This window comes from Gymnoscopelus braueri (assembly GCF_963280865.1).
Source record: "Gymnoscopelus braueri genome assembly, chromosome: 19".
NCBI classification, from domain to species: domain Eukaryota; kingdom Metazoa; phylum Chordata; class Actinopteri; order Myctophiformes; family Myctophidae; genus Gymnoscopelus; species Gymnoscopelus braueri.
The window spans coordinates 5,123,756-5,145,982 of NC_137621.1; positions in this window are offsets into that span (position 1 = coordinate 5,123,756).

Consider the following 22,227-nt stretch of genomic DNA (forward strand, 5'->3'; position numbering starts at 1 on the left):
TATTAAGTGATTTGGCTATTTTTTTGAACATTTTTTGAAAGATCTATACAATTATAATTTTAACATTAAGTCTTTTTTATCACAAATCTTCTCTTATGGGGGTCCCTGTATGGGGGTCCCTGTATGGGGGTCCCTGGCACGAAATATTTTTAGATGGAGATTTGTGGCCAATTCTATATCACTGTGGGGGTCCTTGACATGAACATGTTTGGGAACCACTTCACTAGCAAGGGACCCGCCTCATCTATTATTATTAGAATACAATAGAATACAACATCCTTTGACCCGCCTCCTCTATTATTATTAGAATACAATAGAATACAACATCCTTTGGGGACCCCCTGGGGGACCCCACCCCCAGTTTGGTAACCACTGTTCTAGAGGATCTAGTATAGAGCCCTGGGGGACCCCAGTCAACTATAATAGGGTTTAACCCATTAAAACATCTGTGTCAACTTAGATTTGAACCACTTTAACCCTTAGTTTATACTTTGGCTATTCAAACAAAGCAGATCTACAAGCTCATAGCGCGGCACCGAGTGCCGCGCTATGAGCTTGTAGATCTGCTATTGTTGAAAAATCTTGAAAATGTGTGCAAATCTTTGAATATATATTATACCGTATATATATATATTTTAAAGGGAACATTTTCAACTCAAATCTTTGCTTCTGGAGGTCCCTGCATGGAACTAAATATTTAGAGATGGGGGTCCGCGGCCAAATACATATCATTGTGGGGGTCCTTGACATGAAGAGGTTTTGAGCACCACAGATATAGCAACATACGTAAGTCTATCATAAAACAGTTTTAGAAGACATGTTTAGAACGGGCCTCAGGTCTTAAAGGGTTAAGTGTTCATATTTACACTGTGGATGAATTGTGGATCAGTCAGCATGTTGAAGCAAACAGAGTTGGACACACTTTGTATTTTTAACATACAACTTTAACCCTTTAAGACCGGGAACGCATCCGTGTCATTTTAACATTCATTTGGCTATTAAAAAAAATAGCAGATCTTCAAGCTCACAGCGCGGCACCGAGTGCCGCGCTGTGAGCTTGTAGATCTGCTATTTTATTTAGAAATATTATGACATTTTGTCCAAATCTACTTTTTTAAAGCAAACATGTTGAACTCAAATCTTTCTTCAAACTCAAATCAAACTTTTTTCATGTCAAGGACCCTCTGAATGAAATGTATTTGTCCACCGACCCCCCCCCCCCCCCCCCATCTCAAAATATGTTGTTCCAGGGACCCCCCAGAAGCAAATATTTGAGTTAAAAATTGTTCGCTTTAAAAAAAACTATAAAAAAAAACAGGTATATACAGTATATATATATATTCAAAGATTTGCACACATTTTCACGATTTTTCAAAAATAGCTGATCTACAAGCTCATAGCGCAGCACTTGGTGCCGCGCTATGAGCTTGTACATCGACTATTTTTGAATAGTCAAAATAAATCTAAAAATGACAATGACAATAATGGGTTAACCTTTTGAGCCCCTATAAAATCTACAAGCTCACAACGTGACGTGCTGTGAGCTTGTACATGATGATACTTTTGAACATGTTGATATTTCTGTAATAATATGTTTGAAATGTGTTGAAAATGCTATTGTCGCAATTTTGTAAAAGTTGAAAAGGTATTACGTACATTATTTTCAAAAAATGTGGTAGCCTAAATGTGTTGAAAATGCTATGGTCGCAAAAAATGTGGAATGTTAGATGGGGTCCACGGCCAAATGATGAGGTGGGGGTCCCCCCTAAAATAAAATAAAAATGCAATCTTTGGAAAATGTTTTTTAAATAGTAGGAAATGACATGTAGAAAAAAACTAAAAACTAAAGCATTTATATATATATATATATATATATATATATATATATATATATACTAGTGACCGATACAAATGGGTCACTAGTGATGGTTTTCATCACATTCAGCGACTAATTAATTTACATCAGCAGCTCATTTACATCAACTTAAAGGGATAGTTCACCCCCCCCCCCCCCCTTAGGGTTAGGGTTAGGGTTAGGGTGTTTTAAAAAGTGTTTTATTAAGGCCCGATCACTGCACTGTATATAGTGCGAGGCCCTATTGAAACAGCAATGATTATTATTCCCGATAATGAATCGGGAAAATGAGGGCCTAAACGTACTCAAAAAGTTACGCAACTTTGCACACACATCACAAGTGGCGAAAAATTACGTATTTTAATTGTTTCAAAAAGGGGCGTGTCCTAATGGCTCAATAGCGCCGTCTACAAAGGTTTGTGCTTCAAGCCCGACAATACGGTTTCACCTACACGTATAAAAAACGGTATACACCTGTATCATGTCCCGACTTACGAAAAAGTCTCTTGGAGCCATGACCGAAAGCAAACAGGAAGTCGGCCATTTTTAATTGATAGTGGCGTTTTTGTGCATTTCACGCCATTTTCACGCATTGTACTTTAACGAACTCCTCCTAGGAGGATTGACGGATCCGCCTCAAACTCGTTCAGAGTACACAAAAGACGTTAACAATGAAAAGTTATCAAAAGCTTGAGTTTTCGTAAAACGGCGTGACCGTGGCAAAGCGTCAAACTTCAATGCCAAACAGGAAGTGAGAATAGCCGATCTACAATTCCTATTGGCTGGGCTTTAAACAGCCATAACTTTGGTTGGCAGCCTGCTACCGAGTACAAATTTAGTATGTGGACTAAGACCACCAATAGGGACGAACTTTAACTTTTGAAGCCCCGTCCCCTCTGTCTTCCTATTGGCTGGCCTTTAAACAACCATAACTCGAGTTCGCTTTAAACAGCTATAACACTGGTTCCTAGCATCAAATACCTAAGAAATTTGCTAGGTACACTTAGACGGCCAATAGGGACAGGCTGAAATTGCTTAAGCCCCGCCCCCTCTGTGTTCCTTTTGGCTGGGATTTAAACAGCCATAACTCCGGTTCCCGGCATCGAAAACCTACAAAATTTCCTAGGTACACTTTGACGGCCAATAGGGACAGGCAGAATTTGCTTAATCAATTTAGCCTAACTTATCAGCTGATTGCCATACAGGCTTGTATCGTAGACAGAACGTCGAGGGCCCGGTCATCGCTGCTTGCAGCTTTAATTATATCTTTATACTCTATTTGCATTGTCTTTGCTTTGTTGCTTTTATTATGGCTTTTTGATCTTATTATATTGTCACACTGTAGATGAGGTTTAATACAATAATATCACTGTGTGTAATGTTGTAACAGCTGTACTGTAATGTGATAAAACACCTTGACTGTTACAGTGATTCATTCATAACTTACTGTATTGTAAACCATCTCTTTATGACCTTGTAAACTGAGCAGTGGAAGCATTTAATAAACTTTACTTGGCAATACTATTAATCGAGTCTATTAATTAACATTCTACTGACTTTCGGACAAAAATACTGTATGTGTGTACCTGATAATACTACTCAACACGTCGTATTGCGACCAGGCCTGGAATTTAGTCATTTTAGGGGCAAGGCCACTTGGCCTTTGGTGTTGTCCATTTTTTGTGAGGGCACAAAGGCCAAATGCCAGGGCAGGAAGAACATCAAATAAAACAATATTTTAGTCCATTGAAATAATTAATTGAATTTAAGGGTTAAGCGTAATATGTAGACTATCTGCAGTGAAATAAATACATCATGGTATTTACAATCTGATCCATGCTCAGCCCTGCACCAATCAAAGTCACTGGATTGGTTTAAAGATGGAGACTCAGGGGAGTTAAGAATTCAGAATCTCAATAAAAGACTCTGGTTTCTACATAATGACAAGAAATAGACAGAGGAGAAAGTGGTTCAGTCAGCTGGGGCCAGTGGTGTGTTCTAGGTTTTTTTTTTCGGGGGAAACACTATAATTATTCCCTCCCACACGCACGGCACGTGCACGTCCACATGCACACGCGTGCATGGTCACCCAATGAAATGACTGCACTGTTGTTAAGTAGTTAATGTGTGAATTACTTCAAAACTCCAACGGCCAGCGGCCATTATCACCTCAAGACAATAGAAATACATAAGCCATCACCTCAGACGCCACATTATCACATGAAAAAGGCTATTTGAACTGAAGTTTAGAATCTTGCTGCCCCCCCCCCCCGACCCCTCCCCCCCCTCCCAGCCCCTCCTCCTGTGTATCAGATACGCTTCCTCGGACGGTTTCTGGATGGTTACGTTTGGCTAGGAAATGTTTCTGCAGGTCAAACTATGTATATAGCGTAACACGGTAGAACACACCACTGGTTGGGGCATTAAGGCCCCTGTGGCCTCAGGGCATGGCATTTTTTTTGAGGGGCACAAGGCCAAACTGAGGGGCAACGACCACCATGGCCTTCGTGGCCTCCCTGAAATTCCTGCCCTGATTGCGACACATTGTGAGCTTGTGGATCGGCTATTTTCAATTAGCCGATGCATAGGTTTAAAGTGCTCATGTGGCCTGATAGTTATTTCTTTTGGGCTTGTTTTCCTAGACCTGGATGCTTATTTCTCACAGAATATGGAAACACTACAACACAACCGTATCGCCTTGTTTAGATAGATGACAAGCGACCAAGAGAAGAGAAGGGAACACAAAGTAGAAGTCTGCACTATAGTACTGAGTCTGTGTGTTAAGAGGGACAGCTATAGATTTACATGCCTACTTAACGACCAACGAGGAATATCTACTGACTGGACTGATAACATTACAGTTGTGTGTCTGTGATGAGATCACGGCCGGCCTGTGACCAAAACAAATGGTGAGTTATGAACAGAACTGACTATGGCTGGAGGTGGTCAACGTGGTCAACGTGAAATTGTGCAAAGACACATACATTTATATTTAGAGGGCAAAAATAAGAATGAATTAATTAAAATAATAATGAATTGCGCTCACTCAGAGAAAGTTAGGCGCCCGTGCCGTGCGTGCCTAGTAGGACTGGTGTGTCTTAAATAAATATCTACGTTTTAAGCAAGGTGGGGTCATTCTCCATACATGTTGGGTGGAGAGATAGTCTCGACACGATAGAGAACAACATGCTATCTAAATGTCATTCTGTAAAGTGAAACTATAGGATACCAGGTAAACAATGAACCCAGTATCTATCTAAACATGCGATCTAAATTACATTCTGAACATTTGTGGTCAAGTAAAAAACCCTAAGCAACAATACGGTGTCAGTTGGGGGGGGGGTCTAAAGAGTTACTACAGATAGGAACTTCCTTCCTATCACCTTTCCTTTTTTTCTCTTTTTTTTTTTTTTTTACATTTAGCCACTTGAACTCTAGCAGCCCTATTAGGCGGGTGCAGTTATGGTTTGACCCAAAACAAATTGCAACAAAAGGTTTTTCAATGGATTATTGTAGTATTAGGTGTACTTAATAACATATCAAAAGTTTACCAAAATCGGACCACTAGAAAGGTAACATTTTCAAGATGGCCGCCGCCAGTTCCTTAAAAAGACCATTACTCCTTCATTATTCATCCTAGACAAGTAATGTTGGTGCCTAACCCCATGTTTTGGTAATCTTGAAATCTAATTAGCATATATAAATTATAGTCAAGTGATTACAAGTTCAATTATAAAGGAATTGGTTATAAGCATGGTTATAAGCACATATACATATACATTGTAATTGTGAAATGAAATAATAATCCTAGTCCACTAGGGCAGTGGTTCCCAAACTGGGGGTCTCACTCAACAGTAAACAAACCAACATACAGTATAGTACAGGGTATCTGCACCTTTCTAAAGTTACAATTTAATGACTCTTAAGACCTTTTTAATAGCAAATTGGCCAAATTCTCAAATATTACAGTGGAGAAATGGCCCCTTATGGGCTTGGAGAGGATGTGCAAGTCAGCACAGAGCTATCACAACATTTAGTGTCTACTGTCTTGGGTAGGGCGGGTAGAGGAGTGTGCCCGGATAGGGTTCAGATTTGCTTGTCACAGACATCTTATTCCTGAGATTGTAGCAGTTGTGTGGGGTTTAAGTGCAAAATTAATTTCACATGTCTTTTATTTTGTGATTGGTACTGCTGGCAATAACCTTGAACTTTGATCTTTTTTTCTGGATAATTTTAACTTTAAAAATCCCTCCTCACTAACTATGCCCACTCACGAGTGCCCATCTCGGGCATAGGAGCCAGCATGGAGGTCCACTTGGGACCAGTGGGACTATCCAGTGAGCCAGGCGACATAGGGATACTCCTCTCAGCCTAACGCATAAGCTTCCTTTCTGCCTCCTCCTCACTCTGTCCTCCAGCGTGAGGTGAGCGCAGGCTCCCTAAGCCACTTGGAGTGAAATCTGGCAAGATACAAGTGTATCTTTCATGTATCGTTTGGGGAACTGTCTTTGTTGAAATGCGTGGCGTATAATTTCTCCTCCTCCACATGACAACCCTCTGAGCTCTGGAATAGTCCAGCAATCCAACTGTGTGACACGTCATAATTGCTATCACTTCAAAATGACGCTCCTTGACTCCTCGCTCGGAGGCAGGGCTTAGGCGGGAGTGGAGGACTTGAGGATGGACACTTAAAAATTGGAATTTGGCTATCGCGATGCACAACGTGCATCAGGGGCTGACAAGCCCCATTCTCTTTAGCTGCCTATGAGCACTCGTCCTGAGCTCCCAAGTGCCCCACTATAGCTTTAATGGGACATGTCTGAGCCAACTGTTGAAGGTTTTGCACCTCGGACATGGGGGAGAGGAGAAGCTCAGGGTCTCCTTGGCTCCTATAACTTTGCTCTTCTGTGCTCCAAGTGCCCACGGAGCAATCCAGTGACCCCCACTCCCCATACTCCCCTGTACCCACCTGAGGGGAACCCTAGGCCCACTAAACTCTACACCAGACCCCATTTTACCTCCTCGCACAACCCCACCCTCATACTCCCCTCTGCCTAGGCACCCAGTAGAGAAATGGGTTCTGACAGCTCTGCACTAACCTCCGTAGCCACCCCTTTTTACACACTCACACTGATTGCCTTCCTAATGTGTTAAAAAAGTTTTTCAAAATCTTGTGTCTACAAGATGACAGTTTGATTCACATTTGATCCGCAGAGCTATCCAAAATGTTTAAATATTGCAAGCAATACTATATCAACTGACAATATTCTCTTTCTCTGCCACCTTCTGAATGACTGAAAATTGTGACTATTGTTTTGTTGTGTTTTGAGGATATCTTGAAGCCTTGTTCCAGTAAAACAAATATAACTAGTTGAAACGGGTGAACATTTCAGAGTGTCAAAAACTAAATATTGGATTTCACAATTATCTAAATGTATCTCTGCAATTTGGACAAGTCCTGTGGATTTCTATGCCCCCAAAACATAGGGTTAGACACAAAAAGTACTTGTCTAGGATAAATAATGAAGGAGTTAGGTTATTTTAAAGATTTTTTGGCCATTTTGGACGCCATCTTGAAAATAACACCTTTCCAGTGATCAAACTTTGGTAAACTTTTAGTATGTTATTAAGGACACCTAATACTACAAAAAACTGTTGAAAAACGTTTTGTTGCAATTTGTTTTGGGTAAGGTGCTTTTTTTTCATAACTGCACCCGCCTATATCCTCAGTGGAAACTGCACCGAAAATAGCCTATCTACATGCTCACAACGTGTCGCAGCGATATTTTCCGCAAAGACGTTTGGTGTAGAGGGGGGAAAAGAGCAGACCAAGTACAAAGCCAAAGGTCAAGTGTACTAAGTATTGAGGGTTTAAGTGGTATTCACATTAACATGAATTCAACATACTAATAGAAAAGATGATGTGTAAACAAACCAACAAACACAAAAGATGAATTAACACGACACTGATGCTGTCAAACACGTCTATGAATCTATCTATGAAATCTATGAAAAAGGTTTAATCTGCAACAGGTCTGATAAATGAAACCTATTTTTCAGCTATTTAAAATCCACCATCTTTCTATATCCGGTTGATATCCGGTCCCAAATGCAAACGGAAGTGAATGCTATTGGGTGAAACCGCCGCGAGGGCGGGTCTTCACTCTGTAGAACCAGTAGAAACCCTGGAAACATACCGTACTTTATCATTACTTTTAAAATGAATGGGACCATAATTTACCAAAACACATATCATGGTGATTGAAAGAAGACTTTAAACTAGCGACTGGAAGCATAATAGTATTTATGACAATGTTTACTAAGTCAAAAAATCAAGTGTAAAGTTAAGCAAAAACCCATCCGCTTGAATAGAGCCTAATTGCTTCTGCAACCAGCAGAGGTGAAACGGCGAGACTCCAGGCCATTCATATGAACTGTCACACTTCCTATATAGCCTCAATGTACAAGCCGGATGCTAGCCCCTTGGTTCTAATCCACCGTGGTGCAAGCGGCTTTGTCGAGCATCTGCGCGAACACAATAATTGGCCCGTGGGTGTGCTTGAGTGATCTGTTTTGTTTTGTTTTATATATAGTGTATATATTTATATGCTGCTGTCTCTTTTTATATTATGTGCTGTCTTCATTTATATGGACACACATGTCTGAAATAAAGATTATTATTAATATTATTATTTACTTAGCTCGGATCGGGCTGAAACTATTATTTTTTTACTGTAGACGCCGTTTTAAATTCCAGACATTTACTTGTAAGGGCACGGTCACGCCGCACTTTTATTTTACCTCTAGGGTGGAATCTGCCAATGCTTTGTCAATGCAAATGCGTGGATTCATGGTCTTGCGCATCTTTCACTCGAATCCACACATTTGCATTGACAAAGCATTGGCAGATTCCGCCCCAGAGGTAAAATAAAAGTGTGGTGTGACCGTGCCCTAACAGAGTAGAGTAGAGTATTTCTACATTGCCTTATGATGACTTAAAGGAGTAGCTAACCCCAAAAAATACTTATTTTCTAATCAATTACACACCCCATGAAGCCTTGAATTCATGGAGATTTTTTTTCATATTTGTCGCATTCCTGAGCCAATAATTTGATTACCTTAAGATGCTAATGTATCCGGTAGGAGACACAAAGGAGTCTCTTTGTGTCTCCTACCGGAAATACACCCAGTCATCAAATCATTGGCTTAGGAATGCATCAAAAACAATTGTAATGTGTAATTGATAGAAAATAAGTAATCTTTTGGGTGAACTATTCCTTTAAGTAAAAAATGTGAGTACTTTTACCACCACTGATTTTAAATGGTTTGGGCAGTCTCTACTGAATAGGGCATAGCAGTGGCGGCCATTTTCTGGTTCCACTTCAAAATAGTCAATGCATTTTTCCCATTGACATTTCCAAAAATATTTATATCAATTATTTTAAGCCTAGAATCAAGCCATCCAGGGTCCTGGTGAATCATGACCATAAAACGTTTGATTCTGTGAAAACGTCAAAACAAAAGGTATTTATTAAATATAGTATATCATATAATTAAATATAAAATAAATACAAATCACAGAAAAAAACGTTTGATGGTCATGATTCACCAGGACCCTGGATGGCTTGATTCTAGGCTTACATTAATTGATATAAATATTTTTTGGAAATGTCAATGGGAAAAATGCATTGACTATTTTGAAGTGGAACCAGAAAATGGCCGCCACTGCTATGCCCTATACCCATAGAGTTAAAAAAATAATAGAGAGGGCACCCGATATCCCCTCCCATCCACCTGCATTGAGTTGCTCACACAGCGCATGGGCCGAAATCACCCCTTCTTCCTGGTTGTGAAATGTGGTGGGCGAGGCCTATTTGGGGCTTCTGTGCGTCACTTCTGTGACACGTTTTGCGTCACAGAACCGCACAGCCCTGTGTGCAAGCTCGTGCGCACGCTCGTGAGTCAAGCTCATTGGTCGAAACCGTTTTCGCTCGTTCGTGACAGAGGCCCCAGGCCGTTTTAAGCTGCAGTACCATGAATGGCCAGCATGTCCTTTCGGCTTCAATGAAACCACTGGGTTCTGGGGGCTTGCCTATACCATACAACTCTAATATGTTGCTCTATTGTTGCCTCCGGGCACTTTGGTATCACTAAACCCATTCTGCATATCAAGACCATGCCATGTTTGACTCCGCTGCAGTTATTTGACAGCTTTAGTTACTAGTTATTTTGCAGATTTAGACATTTAGTAATGATTCAAATTATTCATCAAAATAAATCAAAAACATTCAAAGATAGCCCAGCCGTTCTACACGTTTGCAAGATTGGCTATGTTTTAAATGTATTATAAAGATAGTAATTACACACAGGTCATTCACTGCAGCTTTATTCTTTGAACATGAATTAAATATTGGACATTAAACTGAACCAAGCAAAACCATGTGAGAGTACCTCAGTCTATGTTTTCTTTCTGTGAGCTGGGGCAGCTGCATGCATGTGGTCTGTGGTTTCCTGGAGAAGAACACAGCTCAGAGATGGGGCCTCACTAATGCTCATTATACTGTAGGATGATAACCATGTCTGTCTACATGCTCTGTGTCTCAGAGGTGGACTGTGGATGGTTCTGGAGGTTTAAATGACGGTGCTATTTTTTTAATATGACGTCAAACTTTTGTTTTGATTTTTGTTTGTAATTGATTGATTCGAGGACAGTGGTTTCTTGTTCAATCACTCTAACTTTCCAGGAAGAGAAAAGGCTGTTAAGTTTCCATTAGCTGTGAACCCCAACCGATGATGTCATTGGTATACAGGCTTCAGAACTGACCAGAGCAAGCAGACACATTACTACCTTTTGTTTTAAAGTGATGTAAAAAGTCATCCCAAAAAAAGGTGGTTTCCAACAACCTAAAACAGGACTGATCAACATCAAGGCTACGCTGGACAAAACACTGTTAGAGAGAGTTAAGCGGAAGTAGGAGTTACAAGCACCTCTGAAACCCTTCTCTGAGTGACCAGGCATAAACACAACCTGTCAAACCCTCCATTCATCCGTAATCAATTCCCCACAGCACCTCAGAGGGAGATCCAGGTGTTAAAGCACTGGCTGTACACTGCCTGCCTCAGTGGCTCCAGCAACAGAGCGAGCCACGGTGATGCTATAGGCCGATTCTGAGGCCCGTATAAAACACTTCTTGAACGTGTTTTGAACTTTCGTCGGATCGGCAAGGCCTTCCGATACAGAAAGAAAAATAAAAAGTTATTGTATGGTTTGTAATATGTTGCAGCTTTCAGATGCATAAGCTTCCCATTTCACTTCTATTCTACGGGAGCAAAGGGGGGGTGGAGTTACCCGCTGTGGTGCGTTGTGGCTTTCAGCGCGTCTGAAACTTGGAGTTTGACAATTGGTGAGTTTTGACCTAGCATCAACCTGGAAGTGCCATGGTTGACTCTACTTGGCAGCCATTTTGTCTGTAGTTTTCTTTGGCTGTGCCTACCACTCAAATGTAAGTCAAACAGCCTACACACCAGAAAACAGCACTTGCCCACAAGTCGCAAGAAAACATGGTAAATGTACGCATCTGATGCCTCGGCACACACTGGCTACACACAACAAATAATCCCCAGATTCCTCGGAAAATGACTTTTGAAAAAGATTTTCCGCCATTTAGCATTTTAATACTTTTGCTACTATGTTTGTGTCACTTTCAGTTCCGATTGGCTACGATCTGAATACAGACAGCACCTCAAAAAGAGCGCACCAGGTGCATTGTGGTCGATGCAGGGTGGTTGTCAGTATGTGTGTCCCAAGCGTTCTCACTGAAGGACCTTTACATGTGTTTCATGGTGTCACACTCTGACCCTGTCCTCAGCCCCGCCCCCTGTCTTTCCTCTGTGGCTCGCTCTTTCCCCCTTCTTTCCTGGTGATGAGGAGACAGGCTACAGCTGTGCGCCCAGCTGCGCGCTGGCCACTGATTGACACTTGACTCTGCCTTTTAACCAGGCGTTCTCTGTTGGCCCAGTGCTTGGTGTTAACTTCTTGTCGAGTGACCTACTGTTGATTCGTAGCTGTGTCTACTCTCCCTGTGTTTATCTCCTACCGTGCCTTTGTTACTTTTCCCTCTGCCGAGGTGTAACGTTGTTCTTATGTTTTACTACTGAGAAGTAAAGGATATTATTTCTGCAAACTCCTGGTTCTGTGCTCCGTTTATTGGTCCAAGTATTACCCGGGTCGGGTCCGTGACACATGGTGCTGAATGACATCTTGTTATGTAGCCCAGTGGTTCTCAATGTGGGCTCCGGGGACCCCCAGGGGTCCTTGAGGGGGATCCAGGGAGTCCCCAGACAAAATCAATAGAAGGGAACCAAATGGACCTGTAACTCTGAGAGTGTACAAATGGAACCAAATGGACCCTTACAGGTCTGTAACTCTGAGAGTGTACACATGGAACCAAATGGACCCTTACAGGTCTGTCACTCTGAGAGTGTACACATGGAACCAAATGGACCCTTACAGGTCTGTAACTCTGAGAGTGTACACATGGAACCAAATGGACCCTTACAGGTCTGTCACTCTGAGAGTGTACACATGGAACCAAATGGACCCTTACAGGTCTGTAACTCTGAGAGTGTACACATGGAACCAAATGGACCCTTGTCTGTAACTCAGAGTCACATTGTGACGTGTTGTGAGCTTGTAGATCGGCTATTTTCATATAGCCTAGGTATAGAATAGGGCTAAAGTGGTTAATGTATGTTTCATAGAATAGAATAGTTTTCAAATAATTGTAGTGGAGTAAAAGTACAATATTTGCCTCTGAGATGTAGTGGAGTAGAAGTAAAAGTATAGACAATAGGGAAATACTCCAGTAAAGTAAAGGTACCTCAAAATTGTACTTAAGTACAGTACTTGAGTAAATGTACTTAGTTACTTTACACCACTATTCTTTAGCCCCATGGTCACTGAACTAAATATTGGACCCAATCATCACAAGCCACACACTATTCCTTGGATCTTCATACTAAATGGCTTTTTTTCAGAGAGACACACCAAAAATAATCATATTTGAACTAGGGACCCCCCACCCTGACAAGAACTTGGAATTGTATAGCATTACATCTAGTTTGACTCGGTTCCACAGATAAATATTGTGGAAAATAGCTGATCTACAAGCTCGCAACGCCTCGCACTGCGAGGCGTTGCGAGCTTGAACCTTGAACCTTGAACATTGTAAGTTAATCATCGTCCACAGAGCTCACAGCCATGAAATGAGGTAAACACTGCTGTGTTTACTGGAAGCTTGGCTGCAGTGGTGGGAAAAAGTACTCAAATGTTTTACTTAAGTAAAAGTATCAATACTGCAATATAGAAATACTCTGTTACAAGTACAAGCCAGGCGTTAAAAATGTTGTTGAGTAAAAGTGCAAAAGTATTGGTATCAAAAGGTACTTAAAGTACAAAAGTACTCATTAGCAGAATGTCCTATTTCAAGTTTCCAAATAAAAATCATTTGAAAATAGCAGATCTACAAGGTCACAATGCGTCGCATGGCAACGCATTGTGAGCTTGTAGATCGGCTATTTTCAAATGGCCAAAATATGTATAGGGCTGAAGTGGTTAATATTATGTTTTGTGATAATAATCCAAAACTACAAAGTAACTAAAGTTTAAAAAAAAAAATTAGTGAAGTAAAAGTACAATATTTGGATCCGAGATGTAGTGGAGTAGAAGTGAAAGTATTTGAAATTGGAAATACTCAAGTAAAGCACAAATACCTCAACATTGTACTTCAGTACAGTACTTAAGTAAATGCACTTAGTTACTTTCCACTACTTAGCTGGCAATGGCTTCTGTCCAATATAACACATAACAAATACACAGTTGAGATGTCCCTAGTAGACTTGTGGACGTGTGTTGACCTGAGTGTTCTGCCTGGTGGGGGTCAGTTCCTCATCGGCACACACACACACACACACAGACACAGACACACACACACACACACACACACACACACACACACACACACACACACACACACACACACACACACACACACACACACACACACACACACACACACACACACACACACACACACACACACACACACACACACACACACACACACACACACACTCTGGTTCCAGCTCAAACCAGTCAGGTACAAACCTTGTATGTACTGTTACGTCAGGAAATGGAGAAATGGAACAAACTGTTGCATGTGTTCCAAATTATCCATTGTAGTTCTTATTTAGCCACAAGCTCTTGTTAATGACTAATATGTATGTGTGTGTGTGTGTGTGTGTGTGTGTGTGTGTGTGTGTGTGTGTGTGTGTGTCCTAGCCTGGGATCAATACCTTTTTGGGGTTTATGATCCGGTCGGGAGCTAAAGCAACCCTACGTCACCAGGTGTGTCATCCGCGTCATCAGGCGGCCGGAACCCGCAAGCCACACCCCAAAATAACTCTGGCCGCGACCAAGGGCATTGTAATAGGGCCTAAGTAATAAAATCCTTGATGCGGCGTACTTTAGCTTATTTTTAAAATACAAAACAAGTAAAAATGTGAGTGTACTTTCCGGTGACTATTTAGCGTCTGTCTACCTTTGTTATCCCATGGGGAAATTCTATTCCATTTAAATAGAGATTGGGGAAACAAACATGGGGGAACAAAAACAAAGCGGCTCCGAAAAAACCTGAAGCCAGAAGCTTTTCTGGCGACGCGTAGTGAGCTTGTAGATCTGCTATTTTCAAACATTTCAGTACTTTTACTTTTGGTACTTCAAGTACATTTTGAGACCAATACTTTTGTACTTTTACTAGTACATTTTGAATTCCGGACTTTTGCTTGTAACAGAGTACTTCGACATTGCAGTATTGATACTCTTACTTAAGTAAAACATTGTGGGTACTTTTTCCACCACTGCTCAACTGTGCCCCCCCCCCCCCTGCTAAATAAAATCAATTGATCTCAAAGAAATACAAATACTGTTTACTTTGTCAATGATTAACCTGAACAGTGATCAGAAGCAGGTCCACATATAGACGGACACTGTGAAGAACTTTGTACACTTCTGTTGGACAGAGCCTGACAACGATGTGCTTTACATGGCTTCATTTTGTCCTTCTGGCTTTTCTTCTGGAGGCGTTAAATGGTAAGAACTTAGAATTGTATCATTTGATTAAAGGTAGGGTGAGTTATATTTGTTGGTATTTTTTTGTTTTGTTAAAAAGGTTAAAGTACTATATACTGATAGTAATCGTTGCTACAGAGCGTTTGTTGGGTCACAGGGGTCTCTCCAGCTCTTTAGTAAACAGAATATAGTACATTTTCAGGTAGGTGACAACATTTAAGCTAATCAGGAGAGAGCACTGAAAATGCATGTTCTGTTTAATAAAGAGCTGGAGAGACATGGAGACTCCTTTTACTGAACAAACACTCTATAGCAGGGGTAACCAACCAGTCGATTACAATCTATTGGTAGATCATCAAAGCCTTCTAAGTCGATCGCGGGGTGGGCCCGGTGGCAGACGGGCAGCCATCGATAATTCACAGAATTTGTGTAGTGTAGACTAGAGTAGTGCGTCCAAGGCAGTGTTGCCAAGTCTGCTTATTATAAGCTACTTTGGGCTTGTTTTTCTGTAAAGTCGCTTGAATATACTGGGGGTCCTTGACATGAAAATGTTTGTGAACCACTGCTCTAAAACAACATTCGACAATAAAGTTTTACTGAACTGCCCTAGTTGCTTATTTTGGACTTCTTTTCATAGACCTGGTTGCTTGTTTCTCTCACAAAATTTGGCAACGCTGGTCCAAGGGGAGCCATGCGTCGTTGTTTTCCTGTACATTCCGCGCACACATAATTCAACTCGCGGGTCGCGCTAAAAAAATTATGAGCGCAGTCTCGTGAAATGCAAGCATTTTCAGCAGTGGTGGCTTATCCAACGGGCTTGAGGTGCTGAAGCACAGGGGGGGGGGGGGGCACCAAACGACGTGAAGAAAACAAAAACGGCGAAAAACGGCGGAATGTAGAAGCAGGGCGCTACAACATTGAAACGTGCCGGTGAAGCGTCCTTTTTTCTCGCGCATGCATGTTGTGAGCTTGTAGATCAGCTATTTTCAGATAGTTATAAAATAGGGCTAAAGCGGTTAATGCATGATTTATAATATAATACATTTAAATGTATATCTGCAAAGTAACTAACTAAAGTTTTAAAATAATTGTAGTGGAGTAAAAATATTGAATATTGGATATAGCCTACTCCAGTAAAGTAACAAGAATGAATGACATAGATGTCATGGTGAACGAGAGTTGGCAGTGGCTGGATGTTTGTGGGATGCGGGTTTGTGAGGGCAGGCCATAATCTGGCATGTGGCGGATTGTTGGTCGGTGTGATGCGTGTGATTTCTGCTATGTAGGATATTGATTTGGTTGGCATTGGTAGTTATAAAATAGTTTGGGAATGCATGTAAATGTGAACAAATGATGGTAGGGCAGATGAGTGGATAGGAAATGGAAACGAGTGAAATGCGTGGAAGCAAATGATGCTAGCAAGTGAAAAGAAAGAAGAGTTCATGGATGGAAATATGGATATTATATATGTATATGTGTGTGTGTGTGTGTGTGTGTGTGTGTGTGTGTGTGTGTGTGTGTGTGTGTGTGTGTGTGTGTGTTATGTAAATGTGGCAAATATGCCCAATGTAGTTTCACATACAAATGTAAATATGTAAAGTCAAAGGTGTTATTACGTTGTACCTCAACCAATGTCATTGTCACAACCTTGAGTAGAGATGGGATTGATGGCTTTTTAAGGGAGGGATATGTTATACATTATACATATGTTATATATATCGTTGGTGTTCAGCAGAAACCAGCTCCATTCCCGCTTTTGCATTTTTTCCCATAAATCAGTGCTATTGAACACCCTTTACGTCTGTGTGTTGATTAAAAAAATATTGAAGTATTAAAAAGTGATTCAGACAAAACCAGCTAACTCCATTGGATCCTCAAACTTTCTGCTAAACCAGCTAAGTCCAGCAAAGGGGGGTGGAGTTAGCTGGTTTTGCTGCCCCCAGGCTCCCACCCCCTTTTGACCTCCAACCTCATTGTGAGCAGGGGGGTCAATTTAGTTTAGTTTTTGTCATTTCCTGAAAAGTTAACATTTTGGAGTTATCTGGAGATATATACATTTATGATATATTATATTAATTATTGTAATAAAAGGTTATATTATAATGTTATATGTTAGAATAATATGTATTATACTGTATGATATATTACAATATAATAAATATTGTATTAATGATGTCATCTATTATATTATTATATATTTTTATATATAATAATATATCATGTTATATGTTGTATTATTGTATATAATATGATCAATTATATCATATGTATATAATATAAATATAAATAATGTCAAGAGATATAAATATAAAAATATTTATATATATTCATATACATTTACATTTTTTAATTATATAAATATACAAATGAGCCATAAATGAGCCAGTCTTTTGAATGGCTCTTTGAAAGGAACGGATCGCCGAGATCCGGCTCCCTTAAAAGAGCCATACATCCCATCTCTATTGCGCTGGTGATGTACGTGGAATGTGAATACTGATTAAGTGTGACAGATCTATTGGTAAATAGACGTGTGAACTAGGCCTACTTCGAAACTTCCATATTCTGTGATTAGCATAGGCTACCACTTCAATAGCACAGGAAGGCATCACATTGAAGCACCATTATTACCTGAAAAGCCGTTTGAACAGCTATTATAGTTTACTATGCATAGGCGATATATTTTGGCAGTGGTGGAAAGAATTACTCAAAGTTGATACTTACGTTAAGTACCAATACTACAATATAAAAATACTTTGTTACAAGTTACTTGTAGTGGATTAAAAGTGAAATATTGCTATAGAGTCTATAGCAATGAGTACTATCACAATATAGAGCTATTTAACACTGTTACTGAACAAACACTCTATAGCAATGAGTACTATCACAATATAGAGCTATTTAACACTGTCGCTGAACAAACACTCTATAGTAATGAGTACTATCACAATATAGAGCTATTTAACACTGTTACTGAACAAACACTCTATAGCAATAAGTACTATCACAATATAGAGCTATTTAACACTGTTGCTGAACAAACACTCTATAGTAATGAGTACTATCACAATATATAGCCATTTAACACCTATTTTAACCGAAGTAAATCACTTACCCTACCTTTAAATAAGAAACATTTGAATATTAAACCCAAAGTATTATTTTAATGGCATTTGTGTTCAGTTTCAGGGCAAAGGGAGAATAGATGTCCTGCACCCACACTAGACGATGGGTTTGTTGTTCCTGACGAAGAGACTCATCTTCATGGAACAACAATCAGTTACAGGTATGCAGTGGTGTAAAATAACAAGCACATTTACTCAAGTACTGTTCTTAAGTACAATATTGAGGTATTTTTACTTTCCTGGAGTATTTCCAAATTTCAGTACTTTTACTTATACTCCATTACAGCTCAATATTAATTATGACATTATAAAACAATACATTAACCACTTTAGCCCTATTTTATACGTATGCTATTTCCAAACATTTTAGTACTTTTACTTTTGGTACTTTAAGTACATTTTGATACCAATACTTATGTACTTTTACTCAAGTAAATTTTTTATTCTGGACTTTTACTTGTAACAAAGTATTTATTGCAGTTTATTGCAGTATTGATACTTTTACTTAAGTCAAATATCGGAGTACTTTTTCCACCACTGCAGGTGTGAGCAGGGACGTAAACCACATGTAGGAGGTTGGTGGGCATCAAGCACATGTGACAATGGCACCTGGACACACACACCACAATGTATAGGTGAGTGTGCATTAATGATTATTACATATTATACACTGTGTGTGTGCGTTTGTGTGTGTGTGTGTGTGTGTGTGTGTGTGTGTGTGTGTGTGTGTGTGTGTGTGTGTGTGTGTGTGTGTGATAGATGCTCCTTGGCAAAAACCTGTATACCGGTTGACGCCTCCTCCGGCTCGGAGGCGTCTGTATCTCGGGCGTGCACCAGCTTCCGCGGGGCAATCGGCAACTTTTCCGCGCGCGTCACAGAAGGGGACACCCAAGACCGTGTGCGCCATCGCAGATGCCGCCACGTCCAGGCTGTAAAAGGCCGCAAAGGTCGAAGGAGACGACCAGTTCGCCGCCGAGCATATCTCCTGCATCGACACCCCCTTGTAAAGGGCCCAAGATGCAGCTACACCCCGAGTAGAATGAGCCCTCAGTCCCACCGGGACTAGAGCCACTACTCACATAGGCCAATCTGATCGCTTCTACGATCCATTTGGACAAAGTCGGCCTAGCCACCACCTTCCTCTGACCAGACCGGCCAAAAGACACGAACAACTGTGACGACCCACGGCCGGCCGCCGTCTTCTGGCAGTAAAGCTTCAGCGCTCTTACTGGACAGAGACAGTGCAACCGCCTATATTCCACCGACGCGAACGGCGGCGGATGGAAAGCCACCAGCTCAACCGGGGCCCTGGCCACCATGCCAGTCTTATACACAAACGCCAAGTTGGATTTAAGCAAAACCCTCTTGCCTTCGTCTGAGAACCACATGCATTCCGAGCTCACCGAGAGCGCCTGCATGTCACTGACCCGTTTGGCTGTACACAGGGCCACCAGGAGGACGGTCTTAAGACTCACAATCCTCAGATCTGCAGACTCAAACGGTTCAAAAGGAGGACGGCAGAGTGCATCCAGCACCACCATCAGGTCCCACTTCGGGAACAGAGGCCTGTTAACCGGCCTGGCCCGCCTAGCACCGTTCATGAAACGGCGCACCAGTGGATGATGACCCACCGTCTTGCCATCGAACCCCTCGTGGCAAGCGGAAATGGCCGCCAGGTACACCTTGATGGTAGAAAAAGCCAGATCCTGATTCAACCTGTCTTGCAGGAAAACAAGGATGCTGCCCACCGGTGCCTGGAAAGCCACCACTGACGGTGACTGTTCCAAGCACCAGGACACAAACATGTTCCACCTGACGTCAAACGCCAATCTCGTGGAAACGGCCCTAGCCCCCTGTATGTTAGCCACCACATCAGGAGATGTCAGCAGATGTCTGAACAGAGGGAGGGGCCACGGCTCGCCGTAAAGGAGGAGAGTAATCTCCGACCTCCACACGCCCCACGCCGGGGCCACCAGCAAAACTGCTAGGCCCTGGAGCCTGACCCTCTCCAGAGTTGGAGGGATCAGCTCTAGAGGCGGGAAAGCATACAGTAGTACGTTCGGCCACTTGGGTGCTAAAGCGTCCACTCCCAAGGAGAGGTCCCTGTCCCCCATCGAGAAAAAGCGAGAACATTTCGCGTTCTCTCTGGATGCAAACAAGTCGACCTGAGCCTGGCCGAACCTGGCCCAAATAAGGTCTGCAACTTGTGGGTTGAGGGACCACTCCTCGTACCGGGGAAGTTCGCCCCTGGACAGCAGGTCCGCCCGCTGTTCAGGAGGCCCGGTACATGAGAGGCGTGTAACAACGCTAGGCGCGAGTCGCACCAAAGCGTCAGATCGCGTGCCAGCCTGTCCAACACACGGGAAGCCAAGCCTCCTTGTTTGTTGACATAACACATCGATGTGGTGTTGTCCGTCCTGACCAGGACATGACACCCCAGGATGCGGCTCTCGAAATGACAGCCAGCAGCTCCAGGTAATTGATGTGGGCCTCCGTCAGATCGGAGTCCTACGTCCCCCTGGCCCAGTAGCCCTCGTGGACAGCCCCCCAACCTGAAAGGCTGGCGTCCGTGGTAATAACCTTCCGTGCCACCATAGCGCCTATTTTGACCCCCTCGGACAGAAAGGTCGCTTGTGACCACGGTCGGAGTGCCTCCACGCACCGTGGTGACACTACCACCTTCCGAGAACCCATGGTGTGCGGGATCCCTAGAACCCGCATCCACCTCTGAAAGGGTCTCATGTGGAGTCTGCCTAACCGAACCAGGTGTATGGCCGAAGCCATGAGACCCGCCGCTTGCATGCATTTTCTGTACATGACTCGACGCCCCCGGCAAAGAGACCTCACGCATGCCAGAAAGCCGGCTATTCTGTCCTGAAACAGACGCGCCATCAGCGTGGTCGAGTCCAGTGAGATCCCTATGAAGGTGGCCTGCTGGGATGGAATCAGAACGCTCTTCTGAGCGTTGATTGTGAACCCAGGGATGTCAGGTGCGCAATGGCCACCTCCGTGTGCCGCGCCACCTCCTCCCTCGAGCCTGCGGCGTCGATCTAAGTCGACAGACGGAGACCCTGCTGTCTCAGTGGAGCTATGGCCGCATCGGTGCATTTCAAGAACACTCGGGGGCTCAGTGACATGCCAAACGGGAGCACCGTGTACTCGTACACTCTCCCTTCGTAGCCAAAGCGCAGGAACTTTCGGTGCGGAGGGTAGATTGGGACGTGAAAATAGGCATTCTTGAGATCTATGCTCGTCCACCAATCCCCCTGTCGTATTGTGCGTAACAACTTCCCCGTTGTCAGCATTCGAAGGTTGAAAATGTGTTGAGGCCCTTCAGATTCAGAATAGGTATCACCCCCCCCTTTCTTTTTCACCAGGAAATATTCCGAATAGAACCCCATCCGGTTCTGATCCGGAGATAATTCTCTGATTGCTCCCTTGCTCAGGAGAGACAAAACCTCCTCCCTCAGCGTCACGGCCGCTCGACCCGACGCTCGAAAAAACAACACTTTGTCTGACATCGGAGGTTTGCTGGAGAATTGCAACCTGTAGCCCTTCTGAACGGTGCGCAGCACCCAGGGGTTCGGTTTGCAAGCTTTCCATTGATCAATACACTGAGCGAGAGGATTCATGGGGTTGGTGGGGGCTGCTGACGTCACCTGCTCCATGGAGCGCGCGCCCGTTCCCATAGCAACTGGTGACGCCTCTGATCTGATCACAGGGACCGTAAAAGAGACGTCCGCTAAGGGCAGCAGAGGTAGCGTCGGTCCGTTCGTTGGGCATGAGGAAGTCACGTGACCGAGCACGGAAGCCTTCTACGATGTCGCCACCCGGAACGGAATTTTCGCCAAACAAGGGGAGTGTACATGGTGTAACACCGGGGCCCTCCGACATGTAAACTTCCGCCCTGCCTCACCCGCCATCTTGGAAGGGCTGTGAGAGGCTCGAGCGGCCATTTTGATTTCAGGAGAAAAAACTGCCGTGACCCTGGTAGAGTTTTTACGTTTACATGGGGCACTTGTTTTATACCTTGAAAGCAACACATTTGAGACATTTGATTCATTGCAAAAGGTTGTACTACCTGCATTTGATTCATTTTGTTCATTGCATGCATAGGATTT